Below are 21,313 nucleotides of genomic sequence, written 5' to 3'. Positions count from 1 at the left end.
AGGATTGTAGACTTAGAGTCAGTTCAGTGTGATTTTGGCACCAGGATGGACAAAAAACCAATGAAACAGAATAGAGTGTCCAACATTGGAAGCACACTTGTAGGGTCATTTGATTTATGATACTAGTCCACGACTTGGAAAACTTCAGAGCCCAAAGAAACAGAAGAAAAGAGATAAAAATACTAGGCAAAATAATCAAAACATACAGAGGAGCTGAGGGAGTGGATGCAAAGCAGAGAGAATGGATACTCACTCAAGAAGAACTCTGGTGACGGTTTCCTGAGAAAGGCTTTCTGGGAAGTCTGCAAGTGGTGACACATGAAAGCAGCAGACAATGATAAGTACAGAGTTACAGAGCAAACCTTGTTCTCCGGGGAAAAGACCACTTCCCTGACAACGGGTCACAATGCTCAAAAGAATGTGAAATCAATGCTACATCATCAACTTGACTGTATTGACTAGGTAGTAGAATTAAAATGTGAGATATAAATTAAGGTGCTTCCCACCTTGTGTTTTTTGCTACATAACAAACTGCCCCTAAAGTTTAGAGGATTAAAACAACTAATTTATTATCTCTTATGATTTTGTGGGCCAGGAATCTGGGCAGGCTAAGCTGAGCATTCTTCATGCTCCACAGTGTTAGTAGCTGTAACTTGATGTTACACAGTTTGTGAATGGATTTATCTATGGGGTCCAAGAAAGCTTCACTTACATGTCTAATGCCTCAGCTGGAATAGCTGCAAGGCTGTCTGGGTTCAGCTGCTACTGTTAATCAGGATAACCCCCCATGGCCTCTCCAGAATGGCAGTCTCAGAGTATCTGGACTCCTTATACAGCAGCTCAGTATTCCCAGTGTTCCAGAAGTGAGCATTCCAAGAGATCCACACAAAAGCTGCAATACTTCCTATGATCTGGCCTTGGAAGTCTTATAACACCACTATTCCCCTTTCTTTTGGTCCAGCAAGTCAACTAAGCCAGCCCAGATTTAAGGGGAGAAGTGTGAAATAGACTATCACTTACAGAAGAAAAAGCATTCAGGGAAGAATGGGAGTGATGCCAGCCTTCTTAGAGACATGCTATCATACCCCATCAATTCCTTGTTATACCAAGACATTCTTCATACTAAGTCAGTAACATCCTTTGCATCACTAGAGGAATTACAAAGTTTTTAAAGCACAGAAAAGTTAGATTTTAGCTTTTGCATGAGAATGGGTTTCAAAAACTAAATCAGCTGATGGAAGGTGTGACAACAGATGCCAACAAGGACAGCTGAGGGTTTAGGAGTAGATGCCCTGCCCCTCTGGCACTAAGCACAGGAGGAAGCTCCGTGTGTGTGTGTGTGTGTGTGTGTGTGTGTGTGTGTGTGTGTGTGTATAAATATTATATACATATATATAGAGAGAGAGTACACTTTTCTATATATATGCTATGCATCAATAAAAATTGACAAAGACTATAAAAATAAATAGGACAATCAAAAAGTTTCAAATCAGAAGAGGATTGAAGAGTAAGAGTTAGGTCAGTGTGATTTTGGTACCAGGATGGGCAAATAAACCATATGTGTATGTATATGTATACACACACACCTTCTTGGGGAGAATGGAAAGGGGAAAATCCTGTATGGTTTGAGAAGTTCTTGAAATGACTAAGTTTATCTTAAAGTGACAACGGTTAAATTTGTACCAGTAGGCAGAATGGACAGGGCAGAAATTAATTTCAGTTGTAGGAAAATAAAATCATACTTTTAAACTCCTAAATTTGTGGTAAATTAAATACATACCTATAAAATTGCTTTAAGTGTATGTTCCTATTGGTTTGACGGTCTTAATTATTAATTAATTCCTATAACTACAATTCAGGAAGAGTTAACTCTGATGAGCAATTTTTCCTGTCTACCTATTTTATTTTTCCTGAAATCTTCGTCTTGTACTCTCATAGCAAAGAGTGAACCATCTTACTATTTACTTCAATTCTATAGTCTAGATGACTTTTAAAATCCAATTTGTCTTAGACATAAAATATTTATTATTTTAAACACTTAGTTAATTTCTATTGACTCATGGTCTTCTAAATATTATACCTCTGAGATTGTCTAGCCCATTACTTCTAAAGGAGCCCCTAACATAATACCTAGTCAGGTTCATTATTGTTTGTTTTCTGGGAAACTTTTGTCCTTGAGTAGAGTTACAATAATTCTTCAGAGACAGCTGGGCACATATTCACTGAGATAAGCCACTAGATATAACTGAAGCAAGAAAAGGTGTTTTTAAAATACAGAGACAAAACTTCAAAAAGTAGAATTTCAAGGGGCAAAGATAAATCACAATTGCAAATCCATTCGCCATAAACAGGATAAAAGTTGTACAGGATTAGGAAACACACACCAACTACCGAGTCAGACACAAACACACTATAGTCTTTCCCCAAATGAATCCTGAGCTGTCTTTTTCCCATGGTAGCTTCCATTTTGTCCCCTTCCATCTGTACTACACCCAAAATTCTTGTGCCGACAGCCATAGGGAAGGTTCTACTCATGCTCAAATTTAAGTATAATCAGATCTAACGATAAAATTTAAACACCCTCCCACATGAAATACCAGTATCTCATACACACACTCACACACACACACACACACACACACACTCCAACTCAATGTAAAAAGATTTTCTTCTGAATGTTATTTCACTCTCAATTCAGCCAACATAAAAGAACATTGTCATATTAATTATTATACTGTTCTTGCAGCGATCTCAACCCCTGCAGAAGCCTGAGTCACTGATAATATCACAAAGTGAAACCTTGTTGAGTGCTCACCATAGGAAAGGCACTATGATACGCAATTTGCATTATGACTGCACCTCACCCTCCCACCGAATACTCACAGCCCTAAGAAGTCAATGCTGTTATTAGTCCAATTTTATAGGTAAGGAAACTGAGGCTCAGAAAGTTTAAATAAATTTGCCAAGCTGCAGTCATCTATAGCCTTGACTACTGAAGAATCTTTTCAACTGATCTCTCCACTCACACTCTTGCTTCCCTTCAGTTTATTCCCAACCGAGAGTCAGAATGACTCATTTCAGAAATGTCTAATCAATCTCATCATTCTTCCAATGGCTCTGCAGAATCAATAGCTGGCTTGGAATAAATCCCAAAGTCCTTACAACAGCAGACAAGCCCCCTGGAAGGTCTGGATTTCTTCTACCTTTCTGCTCTCATCGATGGCTCTGTGCTTCATTCCCTTCATTTCAGCCTCACTGGTCACCTCCTTGCTATTCCTGCAATGCACCCACCAAGCTCTTGCCCCTCTGCCTGGGACACTTTTACCTCACATTTCCACATGGTTTATTCTCTTACCTTTTTAAAAAAAAAAAAAAAATTGCTCAAATGCTCTCTTCTTCATGAGACCCTCCCTTTACAACTTCACCCACAACATGAATTTTTTTCCCCATAATAGTTACCGTCTCATAACATATTAACTAATTGTCTATTTATTTTCTTCATCTTCTGTCTCCACAAATCAAAATGTAAGCTCTATGAGGGATTTTTTTCCTATTTTGTTCACTGATGTATCCCTAGCCCCTGAAACACAGTCTGGGAATTAGTAAGCCATCAATAAATATGCATTGAATGAATAAATGATGGGAAGGTTATAGGTGTTACTTCAAAAAAAAAAAAAAGGTAGGTATCAGTTACACTGCCTTTCTTTGATATGTTTCATTTTTAATTACCAACATCCAGGGCTTCTGCTATCAATAGCAGCATATCAAATCTTCTTCCCACCCTATCCCCAATACCCTATATTACTAAATTCATCCTTTCTAAGGAACTGTGACACCCACTAGATATTCCTGGCAACCTGGTCTTCAAGTCAGGTTGTGACTTCAACCCTCATCAGCTCTGAGAATGCCATTTCTCTATACACACAAAGACTTGTACAATAACATTCATAGAAATCTTATTCATAATGACCCCAAACTGGAAAAGTCCAGGGCCCATCAATAGAAGAATGAATAAGAAACCTGTGGTATATTCCTATAATGGAATATTATCCACTAATGAAAAGGAATAAACTACAGATACATGCAACAAGTTTGATGGATCTCAAAAGCATTATATAATACTAAGTGGGAAAAAGCCAGACACAAAAGACTATATATTTTTGTACTGCATTTATATGATATTCTAAAATGGGAAAAACTAATCTATAGAAAAAAATTAAAGATTATTTTCTTCTGGGGAGGGAGGTAGGGTCTGCTTGGAGAGGGTCCTGAGGAAATTTTCTTGGGTGTGGTAATGTTCTATATCTTGATATGGGTTGCTTTCAACAAGTGTATGGATTGGTCAAAACTTGGTAAAGGTGTTGGTAATATTTGTTCATTTTAGTTATATATTTTGTGTAATAAAGAAAAACAGGCCGGACGCAGAGACTCATGCCTATAATCCCAGCACTTTGGGAGGACGAGGAAGGTGGATTACTTGAGCTCAGGAGTTTGGGACCTGCCTGGGCAATATGGTGGAGCCTTGTCTCTACCAATAATACAAAAAATTAGACAGGCATGGCGGTGCACGTCTGCAGTCCCACCTGCTTTGCAGGTAGAGCTGGGAAGATCACCTGAGCCAGGGAAGTGAAGATTGCAGTGAGCCATGATTGTACCACTGTACTCCAGCCTGAGCAATGGAGTGAGACGCCATTTCAATTTTTTGAAAAAGAAAGGAAATTAAAAAGAAAAACAACAACCCAATATTGAATTCTAGTGAATTATATGCATACTGAAATATTTAGGGGGAAGTGCACTGACATCTGAAACTTACACTGACATGCATCAAAAAGATAAAATGGATGAATGAATAAGGGAATGCATAGACACCTAAGTGATAAAGCACCTATGGGACAATATAAAGGATAGAATTATGCTGTGGTTATATATTTTTTTCAATGTAAAGTCCTTTTAACTGTGCTGTATGTTTGAAAAATATTATAATAAAATGATTTTTTAAAAACCCAGCATCTCATACCTACCCTGCCTGAAAAACTCTTCTGGATTAAAGACTTACCACCAATTGCATCTTCTCCAGATGGGTGGGTCTGAAAGAAAACTTCAAGGTCCTGAAGACTTGGGGCCAGGATACCCAGCAGCTTCTTCTCCAACACTGCTGACTTGTTTAAGAGTTGGACTGGAGTCTTGGTCATAGAAACCTTGGCATCCAACTTTAACAAGAATATGGAATATACTATATATTCCTTCCTTACTCCAAAAAAAAAAAAAAAAGGATGGAATAAATAAATAAATCTTTAGAGCTGTGCTCACAAAGTTTTACATAAACTCATATACATGAAGGTTTAGATGTAAGAAGAATTATTTCAGCTCCATTGCAATTTTATCTTTTTGTTCTCCTTGTAAAAAATACACTGAAATTTATTGCAAGGATCCTTATAAAAGTAATAAAATAATGTAAAATTATCATAAAACCAATCACATATTTTATAGAAAATAGTAGAATAAAATCACTTTTTGTAAGATGTCAGATGCAAAGAAATTTATCACTTAAGGTAAAACAATGTTCTGCTCTCTGTAAGCATTTAATCTCTTCAGCTTCTTATGCCCTTGCAGGACTGGAAAGCCAATTTATGATGACCAATTTGAAAAGACTACCGATTACTGATTATGCTTTTAGAATCGTTCAGTGTGAGTTCTGCTAACTGAAAAATCTTTTTAATAATTGTCTTTATCTTGTCTTTTCAACTATATTTACTCAGTCTCTATCCCCCCATATGCCAGCCAAAATAAAACAAAACAAAAAATTCACATTTTCTGTAATATATTATTTGAAACAAGTTGTTCTTATGTTATACTAACATTGGGGCCTATGTAGAAATGTAAACAAAAGATCATAGAGATCACAGGGCACCAAAAGTTGAGTATAATCCAGGAGTTCAGCATACTTCTAAGCCAATGCTATTTAGAAATGAATTAATAAGAGCATAGAGAGGTTAAATGGAACATTAGGCTCAATTCAACTAGTGAAACTCTTTCGAGATAAAGATTCAATGGGGATTTCAGAGAAGTAAACAATGAATATATTTCTGAGAAGGCTCACAAAACTTAAAGAATGAAACTGAATAGGAAACAACGAAGAAATCATCGGCAAGAAAAGCAAGAGTCAGTAACCATCTGCCTTCCATCTCCACTGGAAATGAAAGAAGAAATGGTCTGCAACAATGATAGGTCAAATAAGAGCTAAGGCTTACTCAGTGGCCCCTTTTCAGTCTTCAGTGAACTCAATATTCTGAAACATTGTGCAATGTCAATTACTCCCTCCTTCTTGAGCAACCTTGTCCGTCCTCTAAGGTACAACTCTCTGTTCTCATCCTACCTTGCAAATCACTCCCTTTGCATCCGTGGTGCCCATGGTCTCAAGTTCATATGAGGAAGGCAAGAGTTTAGAAACATTCTGGGTTAGTTTCCACATAATTTTCTAACTTTTACTGTTTACTTTTAATTTTAGTACCTTTGCTTCTTCTGACCACCTATAAACTATTGTGTTATTTAAGATTCTATCCTTTCAGGTACCTTTTTCCTTTTATTATTTTTTTCCTTCCTGGGCATCTCACCTACATATACTGGTGACTCCTAAAAGTATAATCTACCTTTATTCTCTTTTCTGAGCTCCAAACTAATTTTCTCTCTTAGTTGTCTTGAAGGTGCATACAACTTTTATCATGTTGAAAGCCAAATTTATCGTTTCCGCCTAAATCTTTCTCCTTCTCTCATGTTTTCTCTTGATAGAATCTCCATCAAAGCAATCCCGAAATGACCTTTAGCAACCATGAAAATGACTTTTGGATCCTCCTCCTCCCTCTCCGCCTCCCATATTGTGTATTTTTCATCTCCCTTTCTATGCTGATGCTTCTTGAAAGTAAAGACATGTCTTATACATCCTCCTTATCTCTATGCCTAGAAGAATACCTAGTACATATGAGGTGCACAAAGTAGGAAGAAAAAAAAGAAAAAAGAAAGAAGGGAATGGAGGCAGAGAGGGTCATAATGAAAGGAAAAGGGAATAAGAAGAAATGGGAAAAGAGAGATATAAGGAAGAAAGAAATTAATAAAGTTACTGAACTCATAAGAGAATGTTTAAAAGTTGTAACAGCTGACCCTGTCATTCTTCTAAGGACAAAAGCTCTCTTTGCTGGAAAAATATTATGAGGAGTCCTTGGAGTAAAAGTTAAACTCCCCAGGACCTAGACATCAGCCAGTGAAAGATTGGAAGGAGAGGGGAAATATTCTCCATAATAGAGAGACAGAGTTTGGATATTTCCAAGGCAAAATAAAAGAAAAAGAGTGAGACACAGAAAGAAATAAAGATAAAATGAAACAAGCAGGACCATGACAATGCACTCACCTCCATGACTTCAGAATTTCCAATCAGTTCTAGGAAATTTATTAAAGTTTGTTGTAAGTAGGTACTTTTGTTCTTGCAATGCAGTGAAATTATGGATTTTAAAATCTAGGCTTACATGGGGTGAAAACTGAGACAAAACTCATGAATGCAAAAGCCAGAGCACAAGGCAACAGCTGGCATCTGGGTTTATATTCACGATCACATATTGTAATGAAAGTACTTAGCCTTCCTGTAAAGGAATGTAGCAGCTGAAGCATGACCTCATCCTCTGCCAGGTAATTTGATACAGATGACCAGATCAAAGGAACAATGATCCCATCCGAAAGATCAAGCCAAAGTTATAAAATCAAGTGCTCAAGACTGTGCAATATACATTGCTAAATAAACCAACTTAAAATTCTAATAAGAACTCTAACAATTCGACTTTGATCTTGGTCGATCTCTTCTTACACCCATTAAAAATAGTGATGTAATCTCTCAAATAGGTTTACATACTCTAAAGCTACTAGCCCAGCCTTGAAAATAGGCACTGGCACATATCGCATGAATAAAAAAAAAAAAAAAAAAAAAAAATCTGTATTAACTGAAAGGCACTTTGGCAATAGGCTAGCAATTAACTTCAATACTGTCCTTTTTCTTTTCGAGAGACTCTGTGTTGATCAAGGTACACTTGTGTTCTCATAGCTGAGTGAGGTGGGAAGCAATAGAAGGAGATAGGGATGTCTAATGGTTTGAAGTAAAAATATTCATGTCTGACGATATCAAGTTCTAAAACATAAAATTTCTTACCAGTAGACTGCTATACCCTTCATCTCACTTTGATGCCATATAGGCTACTTTATTTCCTTTATATGCTTCAGTTCAAGTTTTATAACCTATAATTATATGTGTTGTTATATAAAAAAATGAATGTAACTACTCATTTTGACAGGCTAATGAGGTGCAGGAGTTCTACCATCATACTTGTTTTGTAATAAACCGAATTGTGGACCTCCAAAATGTGCTGCTGTCTCATAATAAAACCATTGGCAGCAGTAGCTAAGAGATGAGAATTCTTAATTTTTCAATCAGTGAAATCAATTCACCTCTGCTATAAAGGAAACGCTCTGGGTTGTTTTTAAAGCAGAAAAGTAAGTAAGCACCCAAGACACACTCCAAAACCTGATGTTAGTTATCAAAATAACCTAGTAAAGCCTTGAAGCCATTTGAAAAATATCAATCTTGTGGAGGTTATAACAATCTTAGTATCTACTCTACCATCATCATTTACAGAATGCTTTTTTTTCTTCTTCTTCTTCTCTTGGTTTTTGGCATTGTTCCCAGCTAGTATGTTCTTACTCTAAGATGCTCTGTGCCACATTTTACTTCAGGTTAGAAGCATTGCCAGATAATTTACATTGCATTTTTCAAATGCATATTTCCTTCCAGAGTACCTACTTTGCACGTTAGGTAGACACCTATTTCCTTGACCAAGAGACAATCCTTTTTCCTTTGAATCAGTCATGTTTGGAAACTGGTTTCTATAGTATAGCAGCAAAGAAAAACACTGGTGACAGTCCCTAGACTTTTTTTTTCTTCCCCTGAAACTTTCTCTCCTGATGATGCAAACAATCAATACGTGAAACAGTAGTCTGTGGATTTCAAATCAGAAGCCATTAAGCAAACTACTATTTGGCCACTGTGAGAAAAATAATAAATTGGCTTCCAATGACAGTGACAACAAATGTAGAAAAAAAGAAATATTTGATTTTACCTTTGAACACCTGCTTTATAATTTGTCTTCTTTTCATAGCATAGAACAAACTCTCACTGCTTTCTAACATAACTGCCAAACAACCAAAGTGGCCAAAACACCTCACCTACATGAAACTTGTCTATCTTGTGAGTCAATCTGTATGCAACAGAGCAAGGAGAAAATGCTTGGAAGGCCAAAAGTGTTATTTATATAAGAATGTCCCTCACTCTCTTTCAGAATTTGAGTTCGACTGAGTTGAATGCTGACTCTGCTATTTACAAACTCTGTGACTTTGGGCAAGTTATTTAAACTCAATGCTTTATTACATCACTCATGAGATGAGAAAAATAATTCGTATAGGGTTGTTATAAAAGTGAAATGAGTTAAAATATGTAAAACACCTAGAACTGAGCCATGCACATGGCGTTTGTTTCATTTCTAAGCTCATAAAACATTATAAAAGGCAAGAAAAAAGACAGAGAAGGGTTTCTGTAGGCAAATTGCACTGACACCAGCCACTAAAAGTTTTCACTAAAAGTTTCACGGAGGCAGGAGAGGTTTTGTTTAAAAATAGGCACAAGAACTGGAGACACTGAGTATAGGAACAAATGCCTGCTGAGTGTCCAAGGGCATCAGTTTATTACATCGCAATAGAATAGTGAAAGTTTATAAAGAGGAACTTGAAGCATCATGTCCAAGGACATCACTTCAGCTCAGTAAAATAGTTAATGTCTATAAAGAGGATCCTGAATATCCAAGAAATTATTTTAAAAATTAAATTATTATTTTCAGTAATTTAACTGAAGAGGCAATACATTTTGAACAATTTCTGTTGAGAAGAGCCAAGTAAAAAGTGTTTGTGCCTTAATGAATACCTATTCAGCTATCAAAAAAACCCAGTTACTCAAACTGATTCAATCTTTAAGTGCTGTTTTTATAAAAAGATAATGAAAGTAAAAATAACATAGTAACATGGCAAATGATTTCACAAGAAGGTATGGCAAAGACTGCTAATTGTCCCTGAATTTTCACTCTCCAAGTCTTCTTTTGGACCAGAAATTACTCACTCAGGAAAATAAACTTTCATGAAGATGGCCTTTGAGAAGGACTTGTAATTGATAGGATTTCAAAGGCAGAAATAAACAATGAAAAGAAAGGAGGGCAACACTTCAGGAAAGAAAACAACATAAATAAAAGCACTACAGCAGAAAAATTGATACATCTTATTTTGTTCTGTTAGAATAGAAGGTATAGTGGGAGGGCTTTGGAACACATAAACTGGAAGAGAAAGTTTAGATCACATTGCGAAGAGCACCAAGTTGTTATAATTACAAAATATTTATGAAGCCCTTTCTATATGCAAACATGATGCTAGATACTTCATGTGTACTCTCTCATTTTATCATCGGAATAAACTCTAATTTGTTACATATCGCCTCTAGTCTGAGGCATCAGTATCTAATTAAGCAGAAAATGTTGAAGAACCACAAGAAACTGAATGACACTCTCTAGCTGGGCTTCCGGAAGGCTAATCATGTAAGAGCATTAAGTACAGGATGCAAAAGAGAGTAATAACAATAAAGGTACTTTGTAACAGATAAGACACAAGGTAGGATTGAAACAGTATGGCAATGTTCAAACTGAAGAAGAAGGGCTAGATTCAAGACATTAAAAACAACTTGGCAAGTAACTATGTTATGGTGTGAAGAGACCTATGAAGAAGATGGAGGAAAACCCTAACATTTAGAACCTGAGCCCCGAAATTAAAATAAGGAGTCAAGTGTTGTAAATAACAAAAAATAGGAAGTAAGGCAGATGCAGTGGTCTTATTAAGATATTTCTAGAGTCTATGCAGAGAACTTTTGCTTTTTTACTAAGTGGCTTTGAGAAAATAGCTTAATGTCTCAAGCCTGTTTTCTTCCCTGAAAAAATTGTGAATAACAACATCCAACTTATAGACTTTACAGGGGAATTAAATAAGATAATATTTTTTAAAAAGAAAAGGAAAAGCAGTATGGATAGCACATCTCAGATACTCATTAAACAGTAACTAATACTGTTGTTATTGATACAGCTATTGTGTCTTCTGGACATTATGAAAAATTGGGAGTAAAAAGTTTAGATTTGGAAGATATTAATTGAAGATGTGAGAGAGGAAGAAATCGTCAAAGAAATTTTTTTTTTTTAAGTTTTGAGGAGAAAATCTTGGATTACTTCCATTTTAAGACACAGTAGGAAAGCGGGGACTCCGTGAAGGAGAGAGAGGAGGAAATATTAGTAAGGTAAAAAGAAATGAGAGATGGGGAAAAGAGAGATCATAGAGGAGATGGTTAAGATGTCAAATGCTGCTTAGAGTATAAAAAATTTTGAGACCCGAAGAAAATGTTAGCGGCAGAGTCAAAAAGTGTGGTCTGTCAGGAGACAGAGACCTAAATGTGTTTATTGGCATACAGGAAATAGCTAGTAGAGAGGAAGATTAAATTTACAAAGAAAAAAAGAGAAAAACTGAAGAAATAAGATCTCAGAGAAAGCAAAGGTGTCTAGATTAAGAGCATAAGTGGAAAGGTCAGCCTCTGCTAGGAGGAGACAGGCACTTCCTCACAGCAGGGCATGAGAGAAATGAGGAGGAGGTCAGAGCTGCGGATGAAAAACTGAAGGCCCTAAAGGCAATGCCACGTGATGGCAGAGCTCACTTAAGCTAGCTTTTTAGTAAAGTAATAGGTTAGGTCATCTACTAAGGGGAAATGAAGTGGATCAAATTAAAGCCTTGAAAATATGTTCACAGTTTATTTTTTCTTCCACAGGTAAAGGGCATTTACCCAGTAAAGGACATTCTTCAAGTTTTCACCTTAATAATATTTTATCAAAGCCATTTTTCTCCTCAAAGCACTCATTTTCCTAGTATTTGGAGAAAGTTTTCGGAGAAAAGCATCTTAAGCGACTGAAATTAGTCCACTCCTTAAGGTCAACTCTACGAAAAAAAGGACTAAGTGATGGTGATGGGAGTGGTGAAGGGGGTTCCAAATTGCACAGCATCACTGTGAAGCATTCACCTTCCTACAGAATGATTATAATACAATTTTTATAGATCTCTTTTCTACAACCCCTGTTTTGGGTTGAATGGTGTCCCTGCAAAATGCATTTCCCCCTGGAGCCTTAGAATATGTCCTTGTTTGGAAATTAGGTATTTGCAGATGTATGCAGTTAAAATGAAGCCATACTGCATTAGGGTGATCCCTGATCCAATAGGACTGGTGACAAAGAGAGAAAATTGGACACAGAATAAAAACAGGCAGAAACTGAAGTTACATTATCACAAACCAAGGGATGTCTGGGGCTTTCAGAAGCTGGAAGAGGCGGTATTAGTCTGTTTTCATGCTGCTTATAAAGACATACCCAAGACTGGAAAGAAAAAGAGGTTTAATTGGACTTACAGTTCTACATGGCTGAGGAGGCCTCAGAATCACGGCGGGAGGCAAAGGCACTTTTTACATGGTGGCAACAAGAGAAAATGAGGAACAAACAAAAGCAGAAATCCCTGATAAACCCATCAGATCTCACCATACTCATTTACTATCACAGGAAAGACCAGCCCCCATGATTCAATTGCCTCTCCCTGGGTCCCTCTCACAACACCTGGGAATTCTGGGAGCTACAATTCAAATTGAGATTTGGGTGGGGACACAGCCAAATCATATCATTCCACCCCTGGCTCCTCCAAATCTCATGTACTCACATTTCAAAACCAGTAATGTCTTCCCAACAGTCCCCCAAAGTCTTAACTCATTTCAGCATTAACCCAAAAGTCCACAGTCTGAAGTCTCATCTGAGACAAGGCAAGTGCCTTCTGCCTCTGAGGCTGCAAAATAAAAAGCAAGCTAGTTACTTCCTAGATACAATGGGAGTACAGGTCTTGGGTAAATACAGACATTCCAAATGGGAGAAATAGGCCAAAACAAAGGGATTACAGGGCCACGCAAATCCAAAATCCAGTGAGGTAGTCAAATTTTAAAGCTCCAGAATTACCTCCTTTGACTGCAGGTCTCACACCCAGGTCATGCTGTGTCCGTAATTGGTGGGTTCTTAGTCTCATTGACTTCAAGAATGAAGCCACAGACCCTCGCGGTGAGTGTTACAGTTCTTAAAGATGGTGTACCCACAGTTTGTTCCTTCAGATGTTCAGATGTGTCTGCAGCTTCTTCCTTCTGGTGAGTGGTCTCGCTGTCAGGAGTGAAGCTGCAGACCTTCGTGGTGAGTGTTACAGCTCTTAAAGGCAGCGCATCTGGAGTTGTTCATTCTTCCCAGTGGGTTCGTGGTCTAGCTGGCTTCAGGAGTGAAGCTGCAGACCTTCACGGTGAGTGTTGCAGCTCATGAAGGCAGCCTGTACCCAAAGAGTTAGCAGCAGCAAGATTTATTGCAAAGAGGGAAAGGACATAGCTTCCACAGTGTGGAAGGGGACCCAAGAGAGTTACTGCCAGCTGACTGCGGCAGCCTGCTTTTATTTCCTTATCTGACTCCACCCACATCCTGCTGATTGGTCTATTTTACAGAGAGCTGATTGGTCCATTTTGACAGAGTGCTGATTGGTGCATTTACAATCCTTGAGCTAGAGGGAAAAGTTCTCCAAGTCCCCACTAGGTTAGCTAGACACAGAGTCAGCTAGATACAGAGTACCAATTGGTGTATTTACAAACCTTGAGCTAGACACAGAGTACTGATTCGTGTATTTACAAACCCTGAGCTAGACACAAAGTGCTGATTGGTGTATTTACAATCCTTGAGCAAGACACAGAGTCAGCATGCTAGGCCTCCAAGTCTCCACTAGGTTAGCTAGACACAGAGTGCTGATTGGTACACATGCAATCCTCCAGCTAGATATAAAAGTTCTCCAAGTCCACATCTGGCTCAGGAGACCAGCTGGCTTCACCTAGTGGATCCTGCACTGGGGCTGCAGGGGGAGCTGCCTGCCAGTCCTGAGCTGCGCCTGCACTCCTCAGCCCTTGGATTGTTGATGGGACCAGACACCACGGAGCAGGGGGCTGCGAGTCTGGGGGAGGCTGGGGCTGCAGCGGAAGCCCACCTCAGGCAGGGAGCTCAGTCATGGCTGGCTGCAGGTCCCTAGCCGTGGCCTGTGGGGAGGCAGCTAAACCCTGTGAGAATTTGAGTGCAGCCCTGCTGGAGGACCCCACGCAACCTCCACAGCTGCTGGCCCGGGTGCTAAGCCCCTCCCTGCCCTAGGCCAGTGGTGCCAGTTGGCCACTCTGTGGCTAACGAGGGAACTCGCACTGGCCCGCAAGCCCCATGCACAGCCCCAGTTCCCACCCACACCTCTCCCTCCACATCTCCCTGCAAGCAGAGAGAGGCAGCTCTGGCCTCAGTCAGCCCAGAGAGGGGTTCCCACTGTGCTGTGGCAGGCTGAAGTGCTCCTCAAGTGCTGCCAGAGTGGACTCCGAGGCAGAGGAGGTGCTGAGAGTGAGGGCTGCTGGCATATTGTCACCTCTGAATGCTGATGCAAGAGATGTGTTCTCATGGTCTTGGGCAGCTCCACCCCTGTGGCTTTGTAGGGTACAGTCTCCTTCCCAGCTGTTTTCACAGGCTGGCATTGAGTGTCTGTGGCTTTTCCAGGCACATAGTGCAAGCTGTAGGTGGATCTACCATTATGGGGTCTGGAGGATGGTGGCCCTCTTCTCACAGCTCCACTAGGCAATGCCCCAGTAGGAACTCTGTGTGAGGGCTCCAACCCCATATTTCCCTTCTGCACTGCCCTAGAAGGGGCTCTCCATGAGGGCCCTGTCCCTGCAGCAAACTTCTGACTGGGCATCCAGGAGTTTCCATAAAGCTAAATCTAGGTGGAGGATCTCAAACCTCAGTTCTTGACTCCTGTGAACCCACAGGCTCAACACCATGTGGAAGCTACCAAGCCTTGGGGCTTCCACCCTCTGAAGCCACAGTCCAAGCTGTACATTGGCCCCTTTCAGCCACAGCTGGAGTGGCTGGGACACAGGGCACCAAGTCCCTAGGGTGCACACAGCACAGGGACCCTGGCCCAGCCCATGAAACCACTTTTTCCTCCTGGGCCTCTGGGCCTGTGATGGGAGGGGCTGCCATGAAGGTCTCTGACATGGCCTGGAGACATTTTCCTCATGGTCTTGAGGATTAACATTAGGCTTCTTGCTACTTAGGCAAATTTCTGCAGCCAGCTTGAATTTCTCCCCATCAAATGGGTATTTCTTTTCTATCCCATAGTCAAACTGCAAATTTTCCAAACTTTTATGCTCTGCTTCCCTTGTAAAGCTGAATGTCTTTAACAGTACCCAAGTCACTTCTTGAATGCTTTGCTTCTTAGAAATTTTTTCTACCAGATATCCTAAATTATCCTTCTCAAGTTCAAAGTTCCACAAATTTCTAAGGCAGGGGCAAAAAGCTGCCAGTCTCTTTGCTAAAACATAACAAGAGTCACATTTGCTCCAGTTCCCAACAAGTTCCTCATCTCCATCTGAGACCACCTCAGCCTGGACCTTATTGTGCATAATGCTATCAGCATTTTGGGCAAAGTCATTCAGCAAGTCTCTAGGAAGTTCCAAACTTTCACACATTTTCCTGTCTTCTTCTGAACCCTCCAAACTGTTCTAACCTCTACCTGTTACCCAGTTCGAAAGTCACTTCCATATTTTCAGGTATCTTTTCAGCAATGCCCCAAATTACTGGGACCATTTTACTAAAGAAATCTGTTTTCACCCTGCTGATAAAGACATACCTGAGACTGTGAATAAAAAGAGGTTTAATTGGACTTACAGTCTGGACTGGGGAGGCCTCAGAATCAGAGACGAAGAACAATCTTTCCCTACAGTCTTCCAAGGGAGCATGGCCCTGCCAACACCTTGATTTTGGACTTCTGGCCTCCAGAACTGTGAGGGAATAAATGTTCATGTTTTAAGTCACCCACTTTGTGGTGCTTTGTTTCAGCAGACCTAGGAAACTAATATACCCACCAAAAGGAACAAGGGATGTAAATCCTGTAATTATTGAATGCTTCCTATATTAGGCATCTTAAGAATAAATCAAAAATCAGAAGTACCATTTTCTGCCAGAACTTAACTTTGTTGAGCCTGCACCCCTCTTTGGAAATACCAGGAAAAATATTTCTTAAACTGTCATTGTAAACAGAGTGTGGTTTATCTGAAAATCCTGGAAAACCAATAGGAGTGGACATGAGATAAAAGCATCTTTAAATTTCACTATGTGAAAAATTATCCAAGTACTGTTAGTCCCAAGGTTCTACAGTAGAGGTCAAATGAGAGTGAGAACTAATCATTTCAAATAACCAATTGGTAGAAAAAAGAAATAGCTTAAGGTCCTAATCCATGTCTCCTTAAAAAGAGAGACACCAATTAGAGCACTGAACCTGGAGCAATGTACAGTTATGAAAGCAAACAAGAGTGAGGTATCCGTCTGGAACTACTTGATAACACATCAAAAGGAATCACCAGCACACAGATGCCAGAGGGAGTGGAAAGGACAAAGCCCATTCCATGTATGAAGCCTTCTTTGCTGAATCTTACCACATATTTGGGTAAAAAACAACCTGAGTCTCTCCACTTTAAGCCTATGAGATATCACACAAAAGAATAAATCAAAATTTAGAGATCAAGGTCTGAGATTGTGTTGCAATTACTCTGAAGAGGTGGTGAAAAGATACCACAAGGAGCCACAGAATAGCAAAAAAGAAACCTTAGGACTAAGCTTCTGCTTTCTCTTGAAACAATATAGTTGGAAGGGAGATAAAAGGAGGAAACTATTTTCTTTTTAATTTAGAGAGCTCCTGGGAAACATGCTGTATTTATAAGTACAAAATGGAAAAAAATTATAATGGAGTTGAAAGGGCTATAGTAAGAAGAAGTTAGAGGGGATATTATTTGTAAAGAATAATAAAATTTAATTTGAAAATGGACCAGAATCATTATAGACTTCTACAAAAATTTGTAGATCAAACTGGCTTTTTAGAAAGATGCTGCTCACAAATCAGTGAGCAGCGTCTTTTACAGAACAGAGAAGTCAATAAAAAGAATTCAACACTTTGGGAGGCCGAGGTGGGTGGATCACGAGGTCAGGAAATTGAGACCACCCTGGCTAACACGGTGAAACCCCATCTCTGCTAAAAACACAAAAAATTAGCCAGGCGTGGTGGCAGGCACCTGTAGTCCCAGCTATTCGGGAGGCTGAGGCAGGAGAAAGGCGTGAACCTGGGAGGCGGAGCTTGCAGTGAGCCAAGATGGCCTGACTGCACTCCAGCCTGGGCTACAGAGCAAGACTCTGTCTAAACAAAAAAAAAAAAGAATTCAAGCACGAGGCAATTGAGTATAGAGTCTGGGCTATCAGTATAAAAACACCAGGACATAGGATTCAAAATGGATTAAGTAGAACAGCCCTGCAGTCAGATCTACATTCCTTCCATAAACTCTTCAACCAAAACCTCCAATCTTTTGTTCTCCCACTCTCAAGGGGATATTCCATCAATCCTCTGCCGTAAATCCATTGATCCCAACAACTTTTTTATTGTTCCTGTAAATCAAAGAAAATGATAGAGACAAGTCTCAATCATTTTAGGAGGTTAATTTGCCAAGATTAAGGACACACCCAGGAAAGACCATAGATCTACAGGAAAAATTGTGGTCCATTGTTTTTCTGAAGAGGGTCTGGGAACTACAATATTTAAAGGAAAAAGAGTGAGTACTGGGGAAAGAGGATGAAATTTTTTAAAAGGTATGAGTAGATAAGAGGCAACTTAAGCATTCTTTTGTGTCTTTGATTAGCTTTTCACTGATTACACAATGTACATGAGAGAAGGGGATAGAGAAATAGCCATTTATACCATCATCTAGCTCAGTGAATCTTCATTTTCACATAAGATAAAATAAACATAGGGTAGAGAAAGCAACCAGATATGCATTTGTCTCAGGTGAGCAGAAGGATCACTTTAGGTTCTATGCTTTGTCCCGTACCTATGAAGATAAGCTATCAATTTACATGGCCAGGGTGAAATTCAACAGAACTGTTTTAAGATAAAGATCATGGGGAATTTCTTTGCAAGCAAATTGTGAGGAAGGTATGTGGGGCTTTTTTTTTTTCATCTTCATAGCTATCTTTTTAGAAACAAAATGGGAGGCAAGTTTGCACGACCCAGTTCCCAGCTTAACTTTTCCCTCTGGCTTTAGTGAGTTTTGGGTCCCTTTTATATCCTTCATCTCCATTATGTCTTCACTTCTCTGCCTACACAAATTACATTCCATAGATCACCATTATAATCACTCTCTTTCACATGCCCCCAGTGGCCTATCCCCCTCTCCTTCCAATGTATTTACCTGGCTAAATACTATTGTTCCCTAAGCTCAAATCATCACCCACTTCACCCTTGCACCTAAACAACTGAATGGAGCTGAAGAAAAACACACAACCATGCACAACTCTCTCCCTTTGATTTCATAATCCCTATACTCAAGAGGGCTCTCGCTCAGCAATCATGCTGCTTTCCTGGCTCATTCACTCTCCCAGTTGCATAGAAAATTATTTCATGTCTTTTCTGTCCTCAAGTCTCCAATACTATCTCCCCTCAACTGATGATCTTGTTTTCTATTTCTCTGAAAATACAGTGATATCAAGAGAAATCAAATCTTCACAGTCCTATTGCCATATCTATCTTTATATCTGACTTTCTTCTTTTACTAGAAATCACAACATGCTCTTATCTAAGTTTAACCCCTTCTATTGTGCTCTACATCTGATCCCCTCTTACACCTAGTCAAAGACATCACCCCAATATCTATCCTTCTTCCTCCTTTTCATTATAATTTCTACTCTTCCTAGATTACCATTAGCATACAAACATAACAGCTTAAAAATGTTGCCTTATTTTCATATTCTTCTTTAGTTATTGCCTCATATCTCTATTTTACTTTATAGGTAAACTTAATATTCTGTCCTGAATGTCATTCTTATCTTAACCTACTTCATACAGGCTTTTGTCTTTACTTAAATGAAACTATGCTTATCAGGTCACCAGTTGTCACACTATTGTATGTGCAATGATAAATTCTTAGTCTTCATCTCATTTGACTATCATCAGCATTTGACACAATTGATCACTCCCCCTTGGAAACATTTTCTTTACAAGGCTTCCAGAATATCCCTTCTTCTTGTTTCTCCTCCCACTTCACTGTGGGTCTCTTCTGGTATCTTTTTCCTTTTATTCATTCCAGCCTATAAATATTGTAATGACTCAGGGCTTAGTCGTCAGATGCCTTCCCTCTTTTATCTACAGTCTTCCAAAAGTGATGAAATCGAGTCTCATAGCTTTAAAAAATCATCTATACATGGATAACCACCAAATATATCTTCTTTTCCCAGATCTTTTCTCTGAACTCCAACCCTACATGTCCAACAGCCATATGTCATAATTCCTTATTGCATATCTGTTATGAGATTAACAATAAGTAAGCATAGTATATTTACATTTTAATGGGATGCTCATTTTTTAAAAAATAACATAATTAAAATAGATTTCTTAATTCCCCCATCTCTATCCCAAGATTTCTACAGTCTTCTCCATTCATTCTTCCTAGTTGCTCCCACCAAGAACCTTAGAATCATCCCTGATGCTTCTCTTTCTCTCAGACCATTCATACAATTTTTTTTACCAAACCCTTTTTTTCAAGCCACCATTATGTCTCTCCAAAATTATTATAAGAGCCTACCAATCAATCTCCTTGCTTCTACCATTGGCCTTCTACACCACATGTTTCACACATAAGCCAGGATGGTGCCTTCAAATGTAAGTCAGAGCAGATCACAGTCAGAACAGGAAGTTTGAGGGTTGTGAGCTAATAAGTTAGTCTGCTGCAGTTTCATAATAATGGGAGAAGACACAAAACTACTGGGTCAGAGACAAAAGATAATTTATTGCTCATATTAATAATAGTCAGTCTAACATTGTTATACCGGTTCACTAAATCCCAGTTCTTACAGAATGATGTAAGGCCAGGTATTGACAGCACATGGAGTGAGGTCTGTTATAGGATAGGGGCACAAATGTTAGGAAGTCTTGGTGTTATATAAGTAGCTGCTGACAAAACTGCCTTGCTTCCTTTCCAGATGGAGATATCTCTTTCTTTATTACCCACAATATAAACAAATCTGTTCCAGAAAAAAAAACAAACAAATAAACAAAAAGCAAAACTCCATCTTCCTAGGTTACTTGCTATGTAAACACAGTTAAACAGATAGTTCACAGCAAATTATCTGTTAATGCCTTTGAAGATGTACAGAAATGTGAAAGACTCCTGGGAAATTTTGTTCCAACAATTACTTTTCTCCTTAAAGTCCTCTAATGGTTTTTCACTTCATTGATAGTAAAAGCCAAATTCACTGTAAAGGCTTGCAAGGTCCTATGTGGTGTTATCCTCTGCTCTCTATTAGAGCTCATCTCCTACCACTGTCACTCTTAGCCACTCAGCTGCAGCCATCCTATCATCATTACTGTTTCTTAAAATGCCATGTATGCTCCTACCTTGACCAACCATTGGAATATCTCCCAGCTATCTATTATGCTCATTTTCTTTAGTTTCTTCTCTGTCTAATGTTAACTTATCCAAGAGTCTTCCTAGATCATCAGATATAAAATAAGTTATAAAATAATAACCCAGCACTCCCTATCTCCCTTTACCCTGCTTTAAATTCCTTCATTGTTAATGACCACTTGACACATTATCTTTATGCATGTTTATTGCCAAAATCACCTCATTAACATGAAAGCTCCGTTAAGGCACTTGAAATAGTGTCTAGTATATAGCACCTAAGAGGAAGGAAGGAAGGGAGAAAGGACAGAAGGAGAGAGAGAGGGAATTCAAAGGTTAGCAGGAGGGCAGAGTGAAAGGAGGAAAAAAACATCAAAAATTATTCTAAGATGGCAAGTCTGAGGAAGTTTAAGGAGAGTAGTACCATGGCAAATTTGGCTATTATTCATTTTTTAAGAAAAAATCACTAATAAGCAAAAGTTTTAGTAAGTTAAATGTAACTTGATAAAAGGTTATTTAAGTGCTCTGTTTTAAACCAGTATTTCTAAAATAGGAGTCCATAGACCTCAGAGGATAAAGGAGCATATTCCTATGAGTCTAATG

Source organism: Piliocolobus tephrosceles, chromosome 3 (assembly GCF_002776525.5).
Source record: "Piliocolobus tephrosceles isolate RC106 chromosome 3, ASM277652v3, whole genome shotgun sequence".
NCBI classification, from domain to species: domain Eukaryota; kingdom Metazoa; phylum Chordata; class Mammalia; order Primates; family Cercopithecidae; genus Piliocolobus; species Piliocolobus tephrosceles.
This window is presented reverse-complemented; position numbering follows the sequence as displayed.